Source organism: Lepidochelys kempii, chromosome 1, assembly GCF_965140285.1.
Source record: "Lepidochelys kempii isolate rLepKem1 chromosome 1, rLepKem1.hap1, whole genome shotgun sequence".
Classification (NCBI taxonomy): Eukaryota; Metazoa; Chordata; order Testudines; family Cheloniidae; genus Lepidochelys; species Lepidochelys kempii.
Genome location: NC_136380.1, coordinates 9,641,980 through 9,665,914, shown reverse-complemented (window position 1 = coordinate 9,665,914; position 23,935 = coordinate 9,641,980). Strand labels below are relative to the sequence as shown.

The window sequence follows — 23,935 nt, the reverse complement described above, 5'->3', positions numbered from 1 at the left end:
AAGTTCTGTCTATCACAGATATCTACAGAACACCAGACAATGGAGTATCTATGCACTGATACTTCAGGGGGTTAAACCGCCTATTCAGCAGAAGAAATTGTGATCAAAAAGAATAACCTTGAATATCTACATGCTAAGATCTCTATGCTTTGGTAATAACAGTTACAAGGAGGACTTATTACTGACTAAGAAAACCTTACATTTATGTAAGGTATAAAGGACCTTTTAAATTACCTAGAGGAATCACCCATCTGTCACTGAAATGCAGCCACCTCTGGGGTGGCACACAGCATCAGTTTAACAGCACACAGCAACCTGATAACAACAAGTTAGCATAGAAGGGAAAAAGACGACCATATCCAATTACAGGTGGGAAGATTATTATTAGCTATTATTTGCACACCTCAGCGAATACGGCACTTTATAGACATAAAAATAAGATAATGTTGGAGCCCAGAGGTGCCTACAGTCTAGCGTGGGGGTGGAAATCTAATTGCACAAGTGTGAATACGACCAGGGCACCAGAGAAAATGCATCCACTCTTAAAAAAAAAAAGGGGGGGGGACCATATGATATTTTAACAGCGAGGGATGAGATCAGGGGCCCACCACCATACTCATTCTGCTACATTACTGACTCATAGGGCACAGCACCAGCCAGTGAGTCATCAGCACCACTTCCTGCAGCTCCTGGGGGGGTCTCCTACCCAAGCAAACGCTGACCCATCTTGGCTTGTGGTACATGACCAGCCCATGGCTCCCTGGCCTGTGACCACAAGAAGCGGTACGGCAGATTTCAGTTAGTGTAGCCATCCTAATGCAGGGCACAGTCTGTACGCCCCACTGCCCAACCCAGGGGAGGAAGAGACACCGTCCTCTTCAGCCTTCAAGGTTGGCCGCGTTGCCATAAAATCGGAGGCCACCGTGTGGAACAAGCTGGGCCCTGCTCAGAACCAAACAAACTGGGTAAAGGTCTCCCTGCCTTTGTCTTAGAGAAGTGCCCTGCACGGACCGAGCTGGAAGAGTGCAGCTGAATGGCCGCCCAAGGCTTTCCAGCAAGTCTCACACCGATGGGCCTGTCCGCACTGTCCTGATTGGAGATTTGTCATGGAATCCTGTGGAAGGAGGATCAAGCCCAGACACACGCAGTGCATTCATTTTCTGTGGTGCGGTGGGGGCCAATTAGGGTGACCAGATAGCAAGTGTGAAAAATCGGGATGGGGGGGGTAATAGGCACCTATATAAGACAAAGCCCCGAATATCGGGACTGTCCCTATAAAATCGGGACATCTGGTCACCCTAGTGCCCATAAGCCACCAGCGCGGATTCAAGCTATTGTTGAAAGTATAAGGTCTGGGGTACTTGAGTGACAACTCCGTTGATGTTCCTCCAAGACAACGGAGGTCCGCTAGATGGTCCTTGCTCTTTGTCCCTATCACAGGGTTCTCGACTCACCACTGGGGCGCCTCCTTGTGGCCCCCCCCCAACGTCTGGGGAATAGCTCCACGTGCTCTGACGCCCCTTTCTGTCTCTCATTTGTGCTACGACCCCTTTTGTGACTCAGGGTGCTCCCTCTTCCTGGCTTGGCCATCCGGTCACAATAGTTTTCCCCTCCCAGGATATCAAAGTCTCACTGGATGGGCTGACCCAGGCATCGTTCCCGGCAGTCCTCCAATTCCAGCCTATGCCACTCTAACTCCATCATTATCAGGCTTCCTTATCCACCACCCTTCTGGGTCCGCGCTTCCCTCAGGGCCAGGATCCCAGGGCTTCTGCTCTCCCCTGGGTCTCCTCCTTTCCCTCACTAGGCCCCGAGAGCAACTCCAGGCTTCCATACTGCACACTTCCTGGCTTTGCTCAGCTGGGCTCCATCCTCAATTAGAGATTGCTTATCAAGCCTAATTCACCCACAGGTGTGGACTGTCAGGTTAACTGGCCCCTTTGAAGCCTCATTAACCCTTTCCAGGCCAGTGTGGGGTGTCCACCTCAGCACAATCCCAAAAGCAGGGAGAGTTCAGGCCCCTGTTAGCTGCAGTACCCCAGGTATATAACTGCCTCCCTGAAACTGGCCACATTAGTCCATCTATGGCCCGCATTAGGGCTCGGCCTCCTTGTGTTATTCTTTGTTGGCCCAATTTGCATTTGGCAAAGAGTCGACTGGGGCCACTGCACCCAGCTGTAGATGTCCAGTGTTGTTTGATCTTAAGAACATAGGAACTGCCAGTCTGAATCACCTCTGTGGCCCATCTGGCCCAGTATCCCAGTCAGTGCCAGATATGTTAGAAGGTGGTGTCAGAACCTGGCAACAACAGGTGGGGGGTTATCTGATCCCCCACATTAGTCTAATTCTTAAAGACCAGCATGAGACCTATCTTAAAGCCTGAAGCTTGAGGTTTAATATCAGATTTCTTCAATAACGTACCCAGCTGTTTTTGATGGGAAATGCCAGAAACACAACAGCAAATCCCCAGTCTGTATCCGCAGATCCTAGAGAGACAAGGTTGGGGAGGGAAGACCTTCCTGTCCTGAAAAAGAGCTTGGTGTAAGCTCAAAAGCTTCTCTCTCTCACCAACAGAAGTTGGTCCAATAAAAGATTATACATCCCCCACCTTGTCTCTCTAGGATCTGGGACTGACACAGTAACAACACTACGGCCTACCCCCTTTAGGTCCTGTAAGACTGGGAGGCTCAGCAAATAAACACTGGTTTCAGAGTAACAGCCGTGTTAGTCTGTATTCGCAAAAAGAAAAGGAGTACTTGTGGCACCTTAGAGACTAACCAATTTGCTCCAACCCCTCAGACAGAGACAAACACCTACAAGATCTCTGTCAAGCTTTCTTACAACTACAATACCCACCTGCGGAAGTGAAGAAACAGATTGATAGAGCCAGAAGAGTTCCCAGAAGTTACCTACTACAGGACAGGCCTAACAAAGAAAATAACAGAACGCCACTAGCCGTCACCTTCAGCCCCCAACTAAAACCCCTCCAACGCATTATTAAGGATCTACAACCTATCCTAAAGGATGACCAAACACTCTCACAAATCTTGGGAGACAGGCCAGTCCTTGCCTACAGACAGCCCCGCAACCTGAAGCAAATATTCACCAACAACCACATATCACACAACAGAACCACTAACCCAGGAACTTATCCTTGCAACAAAGCCCGTTGCCAACTGTGCCCACATATCTATTCAGGGGACACCATCACAGGGCCTAATAACATCAGCCACATATCAGAGGCTCGTTCACCTGCACATCCACCAATGTGATATATGCCATCATGAGCCAGCAATGCCCCTCTGCCATTTACATTGGTCAAACTGGACAGTCTCTACGTAAAAGAATAAATGGACACAAATCAGATGTCAAGAATTATAACATTCATAAACCAGTCGGAGAACACTTCAATCTCTCTGGTCACGCAATCACCGACATGAAGGTCACTATCTTACAACAAAAAAACTTCAAATCCAGACTCCAGCGAGAAACTGCTGAATTGGAATTCATTTGCAAATTGGATACTATTAATTTAGGCTTAAATAGAGACTGGGAGTGGCTAAGTCATTATGCAACGTAGCCTATTTCCCCTTGCTTTTTCCTACCCCCCCCCCCCCGACGTTCTGGTTATACTTGGATTTAAACTTGGAGAGTGGTCAGTTTGGATGAGCTATTGCCAGCAGGAGAGAGAGAGAGAGTGTGTGTGTGTGTGTCTCTCTCTCTCTCTCCCCGGAAAAAAAAAGGGGGGGGGGGGTGAGAAAGCCTGGATTTGTGCTGGACATGGCCCACCTTGATTATCATGCACATTGTGTAGAGAGTGGTCACTTTGGATGGGCTATTACCAGCAGGAGAGTGAGTTTGTGTGTGGGGGGGTGGGGGGGTGGAGGGTGAGAAAACCTGGATTTGTGCTGGAAATGGCCCAACTTGATGATCACTTTAGATAAGCTATTACCAGCAGGACAGTGGGGTGGGAGGAGGTATTGTTTCATATTCTCTGTGTGTATATAAAGTCTGCTGCAGTTTCCACGGCATGCATCCGATGAAGTGAGCTGTAGCTCACGAAAGCTCATGCTCAAATAAATTGGTTAGTCTCTAAGGTGCCACAAGTCCTCCTTTTCTTTTTGCAAATAAACACTGCGGCCAGAACGTTCCTGAGCTTATAACACTGCACAGGAAGGAACCTAACCCCTCAAAGGGCGGAAAGCCCTGCTAAGAAAAGTGAGGCTAAGAGAAGGCACACACCACAAGATCGGCCTCTTCTGCACATGCAGGGAAAGCATAGATATTAACCCACAGTGCAGAGGAAATGAACAGGAGCACCTCACATAGAGGTGCAAATTGACCTCGGAGCTCCTTTCTGGTGCTACTTCTGCATGACACAGTAGCACCTAGACGTACCAACCAAGATCAAGAACCCCCTGTGCTAGGCTCTGTACAGACATAGTCACTGCCGCAAAAAGCTTACAGTTTAAACCGACAAGACAGGGTGGGGGGGGGGAAGGAATTTGGGAAGAGAGCTACCAGTATGATTCCAGGCGTGGAAAACCTGCCCTACAGTCCACTTCATCGGATGCTCATGCTCAAATAAATTGGTTAGTCTCTAAGGTGCCACAAGTACTCCTTTTCTTTTTGCCCTACAGTGAAAGTCTTAAGAAGCTCCATCTATTTAGCTTCTCCAAGAGAAGTTAAGAGGCGAGTTCATCACAGACTAAAAGGAGAAGATTCCAGGGGTTCCAGTGTCCACTACTTCAGGGCAGCCAGGCAGGCAGACTGCCTAGGAGCACCAACCCCAGGAATTCCCTCTCGCAGGGAATTTCAAAATTTGGGTGTTTCACTCCAAGTCAGAACAAAACCAAATGGTCAAACTACCCAAATCCTCCACGAAACATAACATTCTTTTTCTGCACAGCTCCAGCTCTTGAAGCAAACAGAATAAAGGCACAACAAGATCCGAGGGCTGGCCGCTGAAGCTAGTTACATTCTGGCTAGAATAAGGCACACATTTGTAACAGGTATAATCATTGGAACAACGTGGGATGGGGTGGATTCTTCATGGCTTGAAGCTTTTAAAATCCAGGTTGGATGTCTTTCTAAACACCCTCTCGCTAAAGGGCAAGAAGCAATGGGCTTTGTGTGCAGCAAAGGGAGGTTTTGGTTAGATATTAAGAAAAACTTTCTAACTCTAAAGGCTGCTAAACTCTGCAATGGGCTGCCAAGGGAGGTTGTGGAATCCCCGTCATAGGAGGTTTTCAAGAAAGGAGTTGGACAAACCCCTGTCAGGGCGGGTCTAGGTTCACTTGGTCCTGCTTCAACGTGGGAAGATGAACTATATGACCTCTTGAGGTCCCTTCCAGCCCCACATTTCCATGATTCTGTGATCCAACCACAAGACATGGGCTATTAATTGGTCAAATTCTACAGCCTGTGTCTGAGCAGGCAATCCGGCTGGATGACCCCAGTAGACCTCACTGGCCTTACAACCTATCAATTATTATACCCATTGTACAGATGGGGAACTGAGGCACAGAGAGGTTAAGTGACTGGCCCATGGGCACAGCAGAGTCTGTGGTAGAGCCAGGAGCTGAATTCCAGTCTAGTACCTTAATCCAAAGACTATCCTTCCTGTCTAGTGTTAAGGGAACCCATCACTGAACACAGCTGATAAGCCTTGGACCAGATTCCAGCCTGCACCTAGCACAGAGACTCAGCTGGCATGGAGGGGCAACAGGGCAATTCTGATTCCATCCCTTTACCCCTTGAATACAAGGCAAGGAAAGGCCACTGTCAGGGTTCCCCCCCACACACACACTCTGAACTCTGGGGTACAGATATGGGGACCCGCATGAAAGACCCCCTAAGCTTATATTCTACCACCTTAGGTTAAAAACTTCCGCAAGGCACAAATTCCTGTCCTCGGACTGTATTGCTGCCACCACCAAGTGATTTAAACAAAAATTCAGGGGAGGGTCACTTGGAATCCCTGTCCCCTCAAAATATCCTCCTCAAGCTCCTTCACCCCCCTTTCCTGGGGAGGCTTGAGAATAATATACCAACTAATTGCCTTAGCAATGTGAGTACAGACCAGACTCTTTATCTTTAGGACACTAAAATCAATCAGATTCTTAAAAGAAGAACTTTGTAATAAAGAAAAAAGTAAAGGAATCACACCCGCAAAATCAGGATGGAAGGTAACTTTACAGGGTAATAAAAAGATTTAAAACACAGAGGACTCCCCTCTGGACTCAGCTTCACAGTTACAAAAACAAGAATAAAACTACCTTTGTAGCATAGGAAAATTCACAAGCCAAAACAAAAGATAACCTAACACATTTCCTTGCCTTACTTACAATGCATCTGATGAAGTGAGCTGTAGCTCATGAAAGCTTATGCTCAAATAAATTGGTTAGTCTTTAAGGTGCCAAGAGTAAGAAAAGTACTCCTTTTCTTTTTGCAAACACAGACTAACACGGCTGCTCCTCTGAAACCTTACAATTTCTGTAATTTTAGATCATTCCAGGTATGTTTTCAGGGGATGTTGTACCTGCCTGGTCTCTCTCTCTCCGTCCGGAGATGAAACAAACAAAGAGAGCCACAAACAAATTCTTCCCCCCCGCCCCCCAGATTTGAAAGTATCTTCTTTCCTCATTGGTCTTTCTGGTCAGGTGCCAACTAGGTGATTTGCGCTACTTAACCCCTTACAGTTAAAGAGATTCAGTACAGCTGCCAACGAGGGATTTTATGCTACCCTTTTCTTTACATTTATGACAGCCACCATTCACATTCAGAACTTTCAGGCAGTTTTAAATAGAGAGAAAGTGTGAAAACTCCATCCTATGTTTGTTTCCTCTGCAACATCCTTTCATCTAGTCAAGTTTTCGGCCAATGCACATGTCACGGTTCAGGGCAACTGCACCTGTGTTCCCATGCTGTGGTCCACCAAGGACACCCACTCATAGGCTTCTGGCTCCCAGCCATTCCCTCTCTTGGGCAGAGACTTGAATCTCTCTCCCTCCTAACTGGGTTTTTTCCAAGTTGCACAGTTCCCTGCTTATGTTGTGAAAGCCCCAGTAAGCCAGATTGCCAGCATCTGCACTTTGCTTTCTCTCCAGAGGCTAGGAGCTGTGTAATTGCCAGCAGCAGTCACAAGTTCCCACGCAGCTCCTTCTAATCAAGCACCTTTATTCTTAAGGTGAAAGCATTATAAAGAAAACATATTAAAAACAATAAAAGAACCTACAACCCTGCTAACAACCTTACCAAGTTCACTCCAACTCCAGCCTCGAGCTTTGGCAGGGGTCAGTCCTTCGAAACCCACAACTGGGCTTTTCCTATGGTTACAAGTTCATAATTGTCTCAGATTCAGAACACTCAAGAATAGCTCAGTCTTTCCTTTATACAGCTTGGGCCTTTGATCTTGGCCTCATGTCACAAGTGACCAGTAGCCAATGACTCCCTCCGGAGGGCATGGCTTCAAGAAGCTGGGTTCTCGCATAACCAGAGGTGGGAAATTTGCATTCCCCTCTCCCTGAATATTCCCCAAGAAAGCTACTTAACACTTTTTGTTCCCAGAGTCCATGCTCAGCTGGCACATTGAACAATATGAGCCTTTGAACCCCCAGGACTCACGTGTGTCACAGCAGGATTGCTCCCAACAGTGTTTTCGGGCTAAGTACTTATGCTATAACAAATCATGTTGAATAATAAGAGGGAGATATGCATGTTTGTATATGAGAGACCTAGAATATTAGATTCAAATGACAAATGTAAAAGGATTGCCCTTGTAATTTACACAAAATAGGAGTCACCGGTGGAATTCCCTGCTGACTGAGATTATTGGAGCACGGCAGTTGTAAAGCTGGGATGTCCTTTCTACAGCAAGTATAACGCTGAATGTATTGACGTGAGTCTTTATTTGCCCAGAGCCTTAGAAAACGGGGACATGCCTTTTGCACAGTTTGTCAAGAGTAACAGCAGAGCTGCATATACCAAGCAGATGTTGCCACTCTCACCGGCGGCAAGTCAGACATTACTCTGTTGTTCAAATTTTTCACAAGGCATCAACAGATTATTGCAGTCTCCAGGCCTGATTTTAATCTCATGCCCCCGCAGCGTCAATCAGAAATAACTCCACCCTGGTCAACAGAGTTACACCAGTGTAAATGCAATGCAAGTGAGCTCAGAATCAGGTCCAGTAGGCCAAATTGTGCTTTTCCACCAAAGTAAATAGGAGTCATTTCCTTGACATCCCTGGAGTTACTCCTGATTTACACTGGCTTGCCCTAGAGCAGAATTTAACCTAGGGACAACAAGACATAGGACGATAACGACAAACACACTCCTAGCCCAGGGTTAGATGACGTCTGCATACAGCTCAACCTAGCACCTGTCTAACGCGGCGGCTTCCTTTACCCCACATGTTGCATTGATGTGGGCTGTTCTCCCCCCGCCACCGGACAAACGTGAACATAAATTAACTCACAATTACAGCCGATGTCAGAGATTGGCCGACCGAGCCTCACTGGTGATCTCTATAAACAATAGGGATTATTCATAGTGTGCACACTATGTGCAGGCTTGGATTCCCGGCGGGGTACAACAGTTCCCCAGTCTTGTGTCCTCTCCTGAAGAAACCTTCTACAGACCAGACCCTCCGCCCCTTCCTGATACCAGTCTGTGGGTTTCTTATACTGCTGCTGCAAACAAGCTGCTTACAGGGGGGAGGAAACTCCTCATTTGCTATAAATAAGCCAGGCTCTGATGTTCTAGCAGCTTTTCATAACTGCTTGACTCACAGCCAGCTCTATTTAAATATCACCAACTCTCCAGCTTCCTGCTGCAGAGTGTGTCTAACAGAGCCAGATAATGATGGGCTTGTTTCAGAGGGCCTTTCCCTATACCCAGAAATGTTCCCCTCCTCCATACGAGGAGATTAGCAGCCACTGGTACAAAACAGCATGACTTGCTCCAATAGCAACCCTTACTCCTTCTCTGTTCCCTTCTGTCACGCTGTCTGGAGCGGCTCGCAACCGGGACTCAGGGCAGACACCCCTAAGCGGCCCTGTGTTCTGTAATTAGATTTCACCAAGCCAGTAACAAATGTGAACTCCTGAGTCACTCTGCCAGGCTTACCACGGAGTCACAGACAGTCCCCTCAGACCAGGGGAGGGCAAACTATGGCCCGTGGGCCAGATCCGGCCCGCAAGCTGTTTTAAGCCAGCCCCTGAGCCGCACCAAGCAGCTCGGCCCAACTCCAGCCGGGGCGCTGGGTCTGGGGCCGCACGACACGGCTTGGCCCCACTCCGGGGGGTGTTCAGTCGGGGGCCACACCCCTGAGCCTCTCCCCACATCCAGCCCCCTGCCCCAGCCCTGATCCCCCTCCCGCTCTCTAAACCCCTCGATCCCAGTCCAGAACACACTCCTACACCCCAAACTCCTCATCCCCAGCCCCATCCCAGAGCCTGCCACCCCACCCCAATTTTGTGAGCATTCATGGCCCTCCATACAATTTCTATTCCCCAATGTGGCCCTTGGGCCAAAAAGTTTGCCCACCCCTGCCTTAGACTCTCCAGTCTCTCTTGGAACCCAGACAAACTGGACTTAATGATAAATGGTCACATACACCAAAAATCACACCACCTTCAGGTTGCTTCCAGTCCCAGGAGACCAGTCACTTACCCCAGATCAATTGGTACCCTAGACAATGCCTGTAGCCAATCCTGTAATAAACTATCTAAAGGTTTATTAACTAGGAAAAAGGAATCAGAGTGTTATTTACAGGTTAAAGCAAGCACACGTTTCCATACTAGTAAGTTACCATCCAACTCCTAAGAGTGACAGAGTTGCAGTGATTCGTCATTTCAAAGCATCTCTCAGGGCAGACCCAGGAGGCAGCCCCTGGAGAACCCTGGCTTCAGTTTCAGCCCTGTCCGAGTTCAAACAGCCAAAAGAGATGGAACATTTCCATGTGGCTTTGTTTTATTTCCTTCATTCGCTTCCAAGCCCACAGGACAAGCTTCCTGGCACGTAGCATTTCCCAGGTGCCAGAGAGCCATTAAACAACCCTTTGTGTTGCAATGTTCCTTGACGGCCCATCTGATTTTGATAGTCAGTGGGGGTGGGGGGATAAACAATTCCCCTGCCTGAATTCACAAGTTCAAAGTAAACATTTTCAAAGTCATAAAGCAAAACGTAGGTATTTCGCATAGCCTGGAATGCCGACATTGCAAGTGAGATTAATGTGTGTAGCTGCAACGTCCTAAATACATTCTTATAGGACTAGTGCCTATCCTCGGCAAAACTACCTTACAGGCAAACTGGTCTGGTCTCCAGCTAGGAGTCTGTCAGTCCTTAGCAAATGCCTGCAGCCTGGGCAAGAGCAGGCATCTGGCCTGCCAGCGTCACACCCTCCATCATCTCAAAGCAAGCCTCACAGTGCCAACTGCTTCATCATGCAAACAGTTCAATTCTGTGTGCAACAGACCGGGCACCGGTGCCATGGCACGGCATGGCTCACCTGAGTGCTGGAGTGGCAGGAACACTTCTTGCACTTTAGACCATTTGAAGCGTCACTAAGTCGGGTCAATGGTTTCCCTGGCACCTTCTTCAAAAATGGAAACTGCTTCCAGCAACTTTGCCTGGGCAACGCCCTCCCAGGGCTTTGGCGGGAGCTCATTTTAGCATTCAGCATCAGAGTAGCTGCAGAAACCTTCCATCATCAAGGGATCAGCCACAGAGCAATGCAAGAGCAGGATACAATGAGTCAGCAAAGCCCCGCTCCTCAGTAACTCCTAAGTCTTGGAACCTCCTTCACACTAAGCAACCTGAATGGCATTTAACAATCTCAGCCGAGCAGCTTCGCTGAGTGGCAATGCTGGACGACAAAGGATACCCTGGCAAGTGCATGGTCCCGCAGCCCTCGGGAAAGGCAGGAGCTGCTACTTTAGCTACACGCCGGACATTTTTCTGGTGCATGCAGCAGTTTTAAATGCCAGCGAAAAGGTCGAACAATTTCCCTGAGCGACAAGTGATTAAAAGGGCGGCCACCTGCAGAAGGCTCGGTTACTTTGGAGCCCTGCATGGTCCCCTGGGGGCACCGATATTTTTGGTGACCCCGGGGAGCAAATCTGAAGGGTCAGATGACTGAACTCGGCTGCAGCTCCTTCTTTATGGTTTGCTGCCCGAGTTTAGAACAGGTTTGTGTTAGCCCAGAGATTTTTCTTGGTTTAATCTGCACTGTGAATTTCCACAGACGCATTGGCAGTGCCAGACTGAATCAGAACAACTGGCCCATCTAACCCAGTCTCCCGTCTCTGGACTGTGGTTGGCACCAGGTGCTTCAGAAGAAGGTGCAAAAACCACAGCGGTAGACAGGCATCCTGACTTGGGAGGCGGTGTTCATTGCTGAATTCCTTAGGGTGAAATCATACTCCCATGGCAGCCGGTGCCAAAATTCCTGTGTACTCCGACGAAAGCAGCGGCTCCCTGTTTCCTAAATCAGATGGGTCAAAATCCTTCCCTCAGTCCCCACTGAAATCCACTGGAATCATACAGCTGTAACCAGGGGAAGAATAGAAAAACGAATGGCAGCACGACAATCGTATCACTTCACATTCGTTCCACAGGACCAACATGTCCGATCCAGATGATTAAGCAACAAAAGTGCAGGTTTTATAGCAAAAGGCTGCTAGGAACCTCTGGCACAAAAGGGGGGTGGGGAACGTGCTCTATTCCATCCTCCTCCGGTTCTGGCCAGGGAACCAGACTCTGATTCATAAGACAACAGACAATCACATTACAAGGAGGAGAGAGGAAAAGCAAGATAAGCTGGTGGGGGAGGGAGGGAGGGCCAGTTCCAGCTTGCCGTTGGCCTCTTTCCTTCAGATTCAAGCAGCTCTCAGTCCTAGCCCGGGCACGTGTGTGTTATCAAGAGCAACCAATGCTACCCGAGTACCAGCAGCAACAGCGTTTACAGACCACGTGGACCCGCAGCAGCCTGCTTTGGTTTCTCAAATGCATCAGAAAGTACTGAGTGACTTGCAGCTAGAAAACAAATCTACTTCCACATCACTTTGGCCCTGTGTGCATCCTGGCTGACGGGCTTATCCCCCTCAATGAATCCTGATCCTTGGAGGAAAAATGAACCGGCAGTTAGGGCTCTAGCGTAGGACTTGAAAGTTCTGGGTTAAATTCCCGGCTCTGCTACTGATTTCCTGCGTGTGACCCTGGGCAACTCCCTTAGCCTCTCTATGCCTCAAGTCCCCATCTGTACAATGGGGATAACAGCACTGCCCTGACTCTGAGGGGGGTGTGGGAATACTGTACATACATTAGAGACTGTGAGGTGCTCAGATACTACAGTGATGGGGACAATGTATGTATCTAGGATAGGCTGCCTCTAGAGTCAATTCTCTACTTACAACATCTCTATAGACACGATTATTTACAAGAGTATTTCCACCTCAACTCTCTTTGGACACAGAGACAAGTGATTTTATAAATAAACCGAGCCTGTTAAACCAGCTCAATAGACTTCACCCTGCAGATCAGATGTTACCGATGTAATCCATTGCCCTTGTAATTTACACAAAACATAATTCACCTGTGGAACTCACTGCTGCAAGATATCATTAGGATAAATGAAACCCCGATATCCCTAGACCTTATCACTCCCCTCAGAAGAAACCCTGGGGCACCAGGCAGACTTCACAACAAGCGCTAAAGGACAGTAAATGTCAGATCAAATGGGGAAACAAATTCCAAAGACTCCCTTGCTGAGGGTGTCTGGGTCCACAGATGTTTAGAATTAAGGCATTGGTCGATGGAGTGCACCAGCTGATCTGGCAGGTCATGCCTCTCTCCGAAGTCTAGTACTCCAAAACCACGGCACTCACAGGTAAGCTGGAAGTCAGTCATTGCATTCTGGAGCATGGAGGTAACATCCGTTGCCGCCAGCCCTGCTAAGTGCATGGCAGGTTACACTTAGCTCCCAAGAGCTGTTCCAGGGCAACTCCGTGTAGGTCACTTTACCGTGACCCAGTGGGCGGTGGCAGAGACAGTAACCACGGTGGCAGGGTACCACAGCTAAGAGAAACAGACACTCTCTGCACCAGGTGCAAACAACGCCGCTGCCTCCTAGGAGGCCAGGAGCAATCAGGAACAGGGGCTAGCTTCCCCAGCCAAAGAGCAACACCTCGCTCTTCTCTGGACCGAACCCCACCCCAGCCAGTGGATTCTCCTCTAGTAAGAAGAGACGCTGATGAGCCAAAAGGAGCTGACAACTCTTCAGATCAAAGGATCCAGTTTCAGGCAAGCACCCTTCACTATAGAGAGCTACATACTCCAGGCCAGGTCTTCAGGAGGCAAGTCACCACAGGGTGCGTTCACACTGTCTGGGAGCCAGAGAGAACCGAAGGTTCTGCGTCCAGAAGCCTCACTACAAATGAGTTTTCTCTTCTCTACCATGATGGAGAACAGAGATACCAAAGCACCAGGCTACTCCAGGGATGAATGACACCAGTACCTTGGGTAGAGTATCATCATTAGATCCAATAAATAATACGGAAAGAGGGAAGGAGAAATACAGACAACACCATGTCTACAGGGAACACTTTCCTGGACAAACTGGTTTCCTCGTAGTTTCCCCACATCAGCGTTCCTAAGAGAGGCGCGTGTGCGTCTGCACACCCTGCTGCCCGTGCAGTGCTAGGAGCAGCTGAGGGGGTGTTAACAAGCAAGTGGAGCAAACCCACTCCAGAAGCGCCAGGGGGAGGATCGGAACACAAGCTTTGTTCACCTGGGGGAATGACCCGGTCAAAGCTCCACATCGCAGCGTGCAACACTCGGTCGAGTTCACTGCTCTTCCTCTAGGCTCTCTGCAGCATTCACCTCCCTAGTCCACCTTAGTGAGACAGGTTCTCCTGCAATGGTTAGTACCCCTGCAGAGCTGCTAGCCAAAAGTGCACTTCTAGGCACATCTGCAGCAAGGAAGGAGGGCATCAAAACCCATGCAACCAGCTTTTCAAAGGCAAAAGCAGGACACATGCAGGAGCCCCGCCCTCTCTATGGCCCCACCCCCTGCTCCTCCTCTTCCCCTGGGGCCCTGCCCCCTGACCAAGCTGGAGCCAGGCCATGGTAAGAGCTGCCCAGGGAGCCAGAGACGCTGTGGGGAGCCCCGGATCCTCCACCTGCCGGGTGGCATGACCAGGGGCAGGGACAGGAGCTGCTCTTGGGCACCGTGGTACCCCTCCCAGGGCAGGTGGAGGGTCTGGAGGCTCCCCACAGCAGGCCAGACTCCCTGGGTGGCTCTTACCACGACCCAGCTCTTGCTTCTGGCCTGGCCAGGGAGTGAATCGGGGGAAAAAAAGAGGAAAACATAAGAGCAGCCAGACTGGGTCAGACCAAAGGTCCATCTAGCCCAGTGTCCTGTCTTCCGACAGTGGCCAATGCCAGGTGCCCCAGAGGGAATGAACAGAACAGGCAATCATCAAGTGATCCATCCCCTGTCGCCCATTCCCAGCTTCTGGCAAACAGAGGCTAGGGACACCATCCCTGCCCATCCTGGTTAATAGCCACTGATGGATCTATCCTCTATGAACTTATCTAGCTCTTTTTTGAACCCTGTTATAGTCTTGGCCTTCACAACATCCTCTGGCAAGGAGTTCTGCAGATCGACTGTGAGCTGCGTGAAGAGATACTTCCTTTGGTTTGTTTTAAACCTGCAGCCTCCTCATTTCTGTTGGTGACCCCTGGTTCTTGCATTATGAGAAGGAGTAAATGACAATTCCTGATTTACTTTCTCCACACCCGTCATGATAATAGAGACCTCTATCATATCCCCCCTTAGCCGTCCCTTTTCCAAGCTGAAAAGTCCCAGTCTTCTTCATCTCTCCTCCTGTGGCAGCCGTTCCATACCCCTAATCATTTTTCAAAAAGAAAAGGAGGACTTGTGGCACCTTCGAGACTAACCAATTTATTTGAGCATGAGCTTTCGTGAGCTACAGCTCATTTCATCAGATGCATCGGAAGCTGATGCTCAAATAAATTGCTTAGTCTCTAAGGTGCCACAAGTCCTCCTTTTCTTTTTGCGAATACAGACTAACACGGCTGTTACTCTGAAACTCATCATTTTTGTTGCCCTTTTCCGAACCTTTTCCAATTCCAATATACCTTTTTTGAGATGGGGCAACCACATCTGCACACAGTATTCAAGGTGTGGGCGTACCATGGATTTATATAGAGACAATAGGATATTTTCTGTCTTATCATCGATCCCTTTCTTAATGGTTCCCAACATCCAGGCAGCTTCTTTGGCTGCCGCTGCACATTGAGTGCATGTTTTCAGAGAACTCTCCACAGTGACTCCAAGATCTCTCTCTTGAGTGGTAACAGCTAATTTAGACCCCATCATTTTATATGGGAGGAGCAGAGGCAGGACCTTGTGGCAAGAGGGGGGCTAAGGCTCCCTTGCTCAGCCCCCACCTCTCCTCCCCACTGGAAAGAGGCTGGCGTTGCCCCGAGCCGGCACGGAGCGGTGTCACAGGGGGAATCCAGTACAAACGTTGCCCAGGAGTCGTTCAGCCCAGTACTGGGACTTGAACTCTGTATTGTGGGACTGTCCCACCCAATTCTGGACCAGTGGTCACCCTAGCAACCACCCACACTAACTATGCAATTTATAAATGAAGGAGTCCTGGGATCAGAGGCTCACGGATGGGAAACCCTTATCAGGTCACATCTACTCACGATAAAAACTACACAAAACACATAGGTTGAAATCTTAGCCCCACTGCAGTCAACAGGCATTTTGCCAGGGACTTCCATGAAGCCAGAATTCCTCCTACAGCGTCTCCAGGAAACAAGAAGGAGAATCCCACAGGCCTGCCAGAAAAGGCAGGTCCAAACAGCTGACGACGTCAAACGCAGGCAGCCCCCAGGACGGGGTAAATGCAGCAGGACCATTCGAAGGGCTCTGCAATTCCAGCAAAGGAGGTGCTGGCCCAACCCGCTCTCCAATGTACAGGATCTGGAGGCCCTAAACAGAAACAAGCCTCCCCCCAAAACAAACCCACCTTAAGCCATTGCTCTCAAAGACGTCTCCAGACCCACTGCCCTCCTGTGACCTCTCTGCCTGCAAAACAACATTCCAGGGATACTTCAGCCTAGTCTTACTGTTTCCAGGAGGAAGCTCAGCTCCCCAGAGACAACCCAGCATTAATATGCAATACTTGAAATTGAATGTAATGTGCACCACGGTGCTCCCTGCAAACCGCCTGGCAATGACTTTGCCATAAAGCACGCAGGGGGGATCACGCTAAGGATCCCGGAGCGTGCCTTGCCATTAGATCCCACGCCTCCCACCTTGCTAGAGGATTTGCCCCTCCTTCTCCCAAAGGCCAATTGCTCCTAGGTTTGAAAGGTGCAAACGAGGGACTTTCCAAAGGTGGTTGTAATGGCAATGCACCGGACAATGCTCCATTGATCCTTACTGCCCTGCAGAGCCAGTTTGGGACCGTCGACAGACAGGGCTTCCGTTTCTACCATTCACATTACCCCGAAGACATAAATTCCCATAAGGAAACCCACCAGTTACTCCTATTTAAAGGAGATTATGCCATTCTGGATTCTTAGCAATACTTATGACATACTTCCCCTTGCTCTTTGCTACCAACAAACAAACAAAAGATTAAACCCTTGCAAGGATCAGTGGTGGATACACACCAGATGACCAGCCACACGTGTAATAAACGCATTGCAACACATTGTGTAATAAACACATTGCGCATTGAGGAGTAAAACACCCACAACGCAGCTGAGATCTCGCTCCACAGGGCCTTGCGAAGGCAAGTTTCACTTCTGCTGGGGAAAAGCGGTTCATTGGAGCTGCGCACCTATGCACGTCAGCTATAGCCAGTTGATGTCTTTCCATTGCATGCAGCATGCCTCGATCGGCCTTTCTGGTGCATGCAGCTCACGCTTTACAGCCAAGCTGCTCCATCGTCCTCTCTGCTCACCTAGTGCAGCGTTTCTGATTATAAACACCCCCCAATCACCACCTCCACACAACCATACATAAAAATCTCCCAGAGTTTGCAGCAAGACAAAGGACTTAGCAAACCCCAGCAGGGTGTTCTCCATGAGACGCCTGCAGCTTTGGAACCTACTCCCTCTACTTGCTCGGAAATAGCCCCAATGCGCTGACCTGCCAGGCACCTGCAAGACTGCAAGTCGTATCTATTTACCCAGGCCCTTGGGGAGAGAGGAGCTGATGCTTGAGCAGGAAAGAGGAGCGTTTGCTAGGCTTGATTTTCACTTGGCTGTGATTGTGGAGTAACTGCCGGTCTTCGGTTGAATTTGGTTCTGTTTTTAATTGTGGTAAAAGCACCAAGAACAGTGGATAGGGAGCCTATTTTTGTATATTATACATCTACATTATTTATCTCAGTAAAAATTAATAGCCAGAGCTAGGCCCCAAGTCTGTGTGGGCAGACCCTTTTGGGGCTCCATGCAGGGGGACCGGGCCACATGTTGCTCATTACAGGGGCTGCAGTTTAGCTTTGCTTCAGAGTAGCATGGCCTAGTGGATCAAGCACTGGACTGAAACTCAAGCAACCTGGATTCTATTCCTAACTCTGCCACTAGCCTGTTGTAGGACCATGGGCAAGTCACCTTACTGCCCTGTGCTTCAGTTTCCCCATCTGTAAAATGGGAATAAAGAGATCCGCCTTCAGGAATTAAACTATGTTTCCTTTTTAATATAATTTTATTTTATTTTATTTTTTTTGGTAATTGAAAACTGTGTCTGTCACCACTGTCCCTCAGAACTGGGAACGTTATGCTGGTGAAGGGACAGTATCTGATGAGTGAATTCTATTCCATGAGATTATCTATTAATTCACCGGGCACAGTTTGTGCAAGATACAGGAGATGCCCCAATTCTGCAGCGGCTTCAGTGGGGTTCCGGATAGGTTAAGGGGTTCCATGTGCATGCTGCTCATTGCAGGGTCAGAGCCTCTATTTCTGGAGACATAGCCAAAGCGTTTGCCCAAACCCCCTCCAAACCCAAGGTGCTCAGCGCAGGAAAAGAGCAGGAGTGGGTGGGCGAGGTTCTGTGGCCTGCAATGCGCAGGAGGTCAGACTAGAGGACCATGATGGTCCCTTCTGGCCTTAAAGTCTATGAGTCTATCCTACACAGAGGAGAACAGAACCCAGACCCAACCCACCCTCAAGCCCCGATCCTGTCATTGGATTCATGGTGGCAGAGCCACCCTGCACTCATTCCAATGGGGCTCTGTGCCCATGTGGATCCAGTTTAGGACAGTCTGTACCTAGACCTCTTTACCTAGGATGAATACATACCCTAAGAAAGCCCCAGATGATCCAGAACACGGCACCCCATCTGCTAAAGAATGCAGGTAGCTCTGATCATATCACCCCCAAGCAAATAAACCTCACCGCTCCACATGGGCTCCCCACTCACTACAAGACTCCTTCCTATTCAAAGCCCTGGCCAGCGGAGATCAGCTCTCCCTCTGCAAGGGTGCCCTCCCACGACAGCTACAGCCCCCCAGAACGTAGAAACCAGTGAGGGCAGGCCCATGAGAGCAGGGCATGGCACTTTCACCCGAGCCGGACCCAGACTGTGGAACTCACAGCCACAGGAGCCAAGAAGGACCCCTCTATAAACAGGGGCTCTCCCCGTTTTTATAAGGGGCTGCACAGCTCATCCCCTTGCCTCAGCATTCCCTCCGTAAATGCAACACCTGTCCTTGCACAAATTCACAAACTATACACGTTAGCAAGGGCTTTTTTACCCCCCGCAGACTGGGAAGGAAGAGGGAGTGCAGCTGTGTTTATTTCTATTCTGAAGTACTTGGGAGGCGCTCAGATGCTGGGGCGGCGAGGCTTGGGGGTCTCTACAAGCAGGCAGAGAGAGCTGAATTTGCAGGCCAGCTTACGTCCTTTCTTAACCCTTGGAAGGCAATGCTGGTTGCGGGGCAGAACTTGCTTGTATTTGTGAGCCCAGAAAATGGCATTAACCATCATGTGCTGGGGCCAGATTCCCTTCTGCGTTACACAGGGTAACCTGGAGGGCCTCCAGCCGCTTCCCGGGGCTTAGTCCAGAACCACAGCCGCGGAACCGAGATCAGAAGCTGGGCACAAACCCTGCCCGCAGCCAGCGCCTTTCCACGTCCAAACCCCTCGCCCAAAACAAGATTTGTAAAGCCCCGTTGCAGCATGTGGCCGGAAAAGAAAGAAATTGACAAGAAGGTGGGGCGGCGGCGGGGGGGTGGGGGGTGTCATGGAAAAAAATGAATGCAGGCTTTGTCCTTGGGGGTCTCACCCCCCCCAAGTCTGCTGCTGGTTTCGGCAGCCCTCCGTGGCTGCGCTTTACCGTGGGAGACTCGCACGTTTCTGAAACAAAGTTTGAGCAGAGCTTGGCCGAGACGCCCCCCCCCCCCGCCAGGGCACGTGGGGAGGGGGCGGAAGGGGTCCTGGGCAAAGCGGCTTGGAGGGGCTGGGGGGGGGGATTATTCAACCCCCTGCAAAGCCACTGTTTGGGCTCTACGAACAAGCGTGGTCTTTGCAGAGTCATCCCCCGGCCTGTCCCTCCCCCCCCGCCCCCCCCCGCGATGCACATCCTGCCTCCAGGGCCAGAGAGGAGGTGTCGGGGAAAGTGGGGGGCGGAGGGGGGGCAGAAAAGCAGAGCGCAGGGCAGTGAAAGGAGAAACTGACCTTCCTCTTCCTCTGCAGGCTGCCGCCCCCTCACTGAGGGAGGCTCGGCGCAGGGCACCCCGGCGGGGGGGGGGGAGGAGGGGGAGGGGAAAGCCCTTCCCAGAATTAAATAAATCACCATATTTGCATACGCGCAGCGGCGGCCCTTCCCCTCCCCGTGGGAGCTGCTGCAGCAAAAGGGACCTGAGCCCTGCAGTTCCTCCACCTGGCCCCTGGCTTTGGGCTCCTGGGTCTGGGACTTCCCCTTTCCCAAACCTGCCCCGCTCGCCTGCTCTCTGCCATGCTCCCTTCCTCCGTCCCTCAAATTCGCCGTCTCGGTGCCCCCTTTCCCCTCCTCTCCGTCGCCCGCGACTGGACGCCCCCTGTCCGCCACGCTGCGCGCCTCCGGCCCCCTTTCCTCGCGCCCGCTTTCTTCCCCCGCGGCACTGGCCCTTTCCTTCACCCCATCGCTCAGGCCCGTCTCTCCTTGCGTTGCGTGGACAGTAGGACGCCATGTCACGAGGCCATCTGTCCAGTTTTAAGCCGGGCAGGCCTGGTTCTGCAAGGCTTGCCCCCCTCTGTCCGGCCGGATATAAAACCGGGCCTGGTTCTGTCCGGATTCATCCTCCCAAGGCCCCCCGTTTTGAGGAGCAAGCGTCCCCGGCCCCAAGGCCACGCCAGCAGGGATGGAATGGCGCCCTCTCTAAATGGGCGTCCTTCCACGCATCACACCGGCAGAGACGGGGCCATGCAGGTGGAGGATGTCCTGTGTTCCGGGGATGCGCCCATGGCCACCCTACCATACCGTTTAGGAGTCTCCATCATGGGCCATTGTGCGAGGTGCTGCACAAACACGGAATAGACGGTCCCTGCCCCCAAGGAGCTTACAATCCAAGTACAAGACAAGAGACAAACAGACGGAGACAGTCAGAGTGACGCGGGGGAAGTACAAGGAAACAATGCGACAACTCTGGTCAGCATGATTGTCAGTGCTCTTCTTTCTCTCTCCTTTTCAGGCACTCCACCCATATTCGCTGCCTTTTTTCCCCCTGCAGAGTTGTGGGGGAGGGGATTTGTCCCTTTTATTTGCTTTTTGTCTGGTTGAGTTTACATGCCATGTTATTTCTTTCCCCTGGGAATATGGCCTGCTGGGAGCTGCAGCCTGGAATTCGCTAACCCAAGGGGCACTGCGGGGTTGGCAACTCTGACAATCTTACTTAAAACCCTGGCTCCTAGATTCATGTGATTACATTAGAATCTCAGGTTTCAGAGTAGCAGCCGTGTTAGTCTGTATTCACAAAAAGAAAAGGAGGACTTGTGGCACCTTAGAGACTAACCAATTTATTTGAGCATGAGCTTTCGTGAGCTACAGCTCACTTCATCGGATGCATGCCGTGGAAACTGCAGCAGACTTTATATACACACAGAGAATATGAAACAACACCTCCTCCCACCTGGATTTGTGCTGGAAATGGCCCAACCTGATGATCACTTTAGATAAGCTATTACCAGCAGGACAGTGGGGTGGGAGGAGGTATTGGTTCATATTCTCTGTGTGTATATAAAGTCTGCTGCAGTTTCCACGGTATGCATCCGATGAAGTGAGCTGTAGCTCACGAAAGCTCATGCTCAAATAAATTGGTTAGTCTCTAAGGTGCCACAAGTCCTCCTTTTCTTATTAGAATCTTAGCTTTTTTTTCAAAAAGGTCTAGCCCTCCTGGTTGTGGAGAAAAGCTTGGAAATGTGAGCCCAGCCCGCCCTAAAGGCTCAGAAGCCAGTGCGCAAATAAAACCACCCCAACTTTATTACTTTTTAAAAATCTCATGGTTTCTTTTAGGCCTGACTCGGGATTTTTTTGCCTGATTGGGGATACAGGTGGAAATCTATCCAGCTCACGTATAGAGAAACGCAGCATGGCAAGTAAGGCTACATTTATGAGTAAGGCACGTGTTTCCCCGGCTCGTGCAGACCTACTTGTGCTAGCTTTCCTCGAGCTCGCACGAGCATAAACAGCAGCAGCAGAGACATGGCTGAGCAGTGGCAGGTAGGTACCCACTGGTTTTGAACCTGGCACAGTTCAGCCCTGCCTCCAACAATGCAACCATGACTACACTTCTATTTATACTCACACCACCACAGATCTGTGCACGCAAGCAGGGGAATCATGGCCCCCAGCTCATGGGGTAGACTGAGTGTTATAATGATTCAGTTACTTGAAACAGTGTGTGCATCCAGACTAGTGTAGACATGTGCCACACGTCCACACACAGAAGCCCTCCAACCAATGCATTATGGATAATGACAATCACACCTAGCTCTTGTATAGCATTTTTCATCCATAGAGCTCAAAGTGCTGTACAAGGAAGGAAAATATCATTGTTCCAATTGTACAGCTAGGGAAACTGAGGCACAGAAAGGTGAAGTGACTTGCCCAAGGCCGCCCAACAGGCCAATGGCAGAGCCAGAAATAAAGCATTGGTCCCACTCCAGTGCTCCAGCCCACCCTTCTCTGGACAGGGGTTTGTTGGAGCAGCATTCACGCTCAGAGGGAGGGTGTACCAATTTGTTTCCAGTGCAAACTGGACAAATCATAGAATATCAGGGTTGGAAGGGACCTCAGAAGGTCATCTAGTCCAACCCCCCGCTCAAAGCAGGACCAATCCCCAACTAAATCATCCCAGCCAGGGCTTCATCAAGCCTGACCTTAAAAACCTCTAAGGAAAGAGATTCCACCACCTCCCTAGGTAACGCATTCCAGTGTTTCACCACCCTCCTAGTGAAAAAGTTTTTCCTAATATCCAACCTAAACCTCCCCCACTGCAACTTGAGACCATTACTCCTTGTTCTGTCATCTGCTACCACTGAGAAAGTCTAGAGCCATCCTTTTTGGAACCCCCTTTCAGGTAGTTGAAAGCAGCTATCAAATCCCCCCTCATTCTTCTCTTCCACAGACTAAACAATCCCAGTTCCCTTAGCCTCTCCTCATAAGTCACGCGCTAGCATTTTCCACGTATAAACGAACAGGTATTCGGCACCCATTCAGTGGCACTGGGCATGGCCCTGCATAAGCTCTTAAAATTGCAGGCATTGCGGCTCAGCAAACGGGCGCCTCCGATGCAACAAATTACAGACACTCCGAACAAGTCCCCAGGAGCCTGTGAAGGGTTCTGCTGTGGAGACATTACCTGAGCCGTTCTTGGGTCTCCAGGGTGTGAGGCCGCAGCTTTGGAAGGGTGCAGGAAGCAAACAGCCCAGCTAGAAACCAGCAGCTTCAACTGGCCCTTAAAGCTGCTGTTTGGGAATTCCCTTTTATTCTTCAGATGCAGGCTGGTGAGATTATGCTGTCCCGGCGGCTCCTCCCGAGGCGGGGATGGGCTGCGGAAGCAGGGAGTTCTCGCCCCGGGCTCCCTGGCTGTTCTTGGGCCGGGGTGCATACAGAGGGCAATCAGGCTTTTCAAAGTGTTTTATGGGGGGGACATATCCCAGCCCCTCCCACCCAGCTCCAGTGTCCCACCTCCCCCAGGCCCACAGCTGTGCCCCCCACGCACCCTCCAGCCTCCCACACATACCTGCCCACATCCCCCTCCCCTTATATAGCTTCCAGTCCCCCCCCCCACACTCCCCAGCTCCAGCCTTCACAACTCCCTGGCCTCTCACACAGCTCCAGTCCCCTTCCCCCGGACATCACCCTCAAGCCTTCATGCAGCTCCAGATCCTCACCATCTCTCAGCTCCAGACACACAAACACCCCCACGCAGGCCTCTCCTCCCTCACATCCCCAGCCCCACACCTCTGCCTCCCCTCAGGCCCATCCCTACAGCCAGAAGTTCCCACCACTGGGCAGCATGGCTTCCCTAGGAAGGGCAGAGCGCTGGCCAAGTGGGGAAAGGGTAGTGGCCCTCTCCCAGAAGGCTGCAGAGCTTGACCTAGGGTTGAGAGGTCCATGGCCCTGGCCCCTTGATGATGTCTTGGACAGTAGCTCCCACAGAGATTCAGAGCCGCCTGCTGGATGGGGTTATTGGCTAAGGCCAATATAAGCCCAGGGTTAGGAGAAGTGGAGTTAGCAGACCCCAGGTTTGTTAACCTAGGGCTTGACCATCTACACTTGTTTGGAACCCCAGATTAGGGCTTGTTGAACCCAACCTAGGGCTCCAGCGTCTACACTGCATTATGCAGGCCCAAGTCCAACCCCCCCATACCCCAGACTTCCTAGCGCCCACCCCGA

At 50.5% G+C, this 23,935-nt stretch overlaps 1 protein-coding gene across 6 annotated transcripts in view; it reads right to left on the bottom strand.

Annotated features, from left to right (window-relative positions):
• The window catches only part of ARAP1 (ArfGAP with RhoGAP domain, ankyrin repeat and PH domain 1), a 226,271-nt gene extending 206,521 nt beyond the window's left edge, over nt 1–19,750 (bottom strand). For 2 of the 6 annotated variants that reach the window (XM_073333741.2, XM_073333758.2), the window contains exon 1: nt 8,480–8,786. The gene's annotated coding sequence lies outside the window, so the exon portion shown is untranslated. Of the gene's footprint in view, nt 1–8,479; nt 8,789–19,731 lie in introns of those variants that run through there. The other 4 variants (XR_012157524.2, XR_012157517.2, XR_012157526.2 and 1 more) reach the window with 4 other exon arrangements.
• Nucleotides 19,751–23,935: the final 4,185 nt, after the last annotated feature.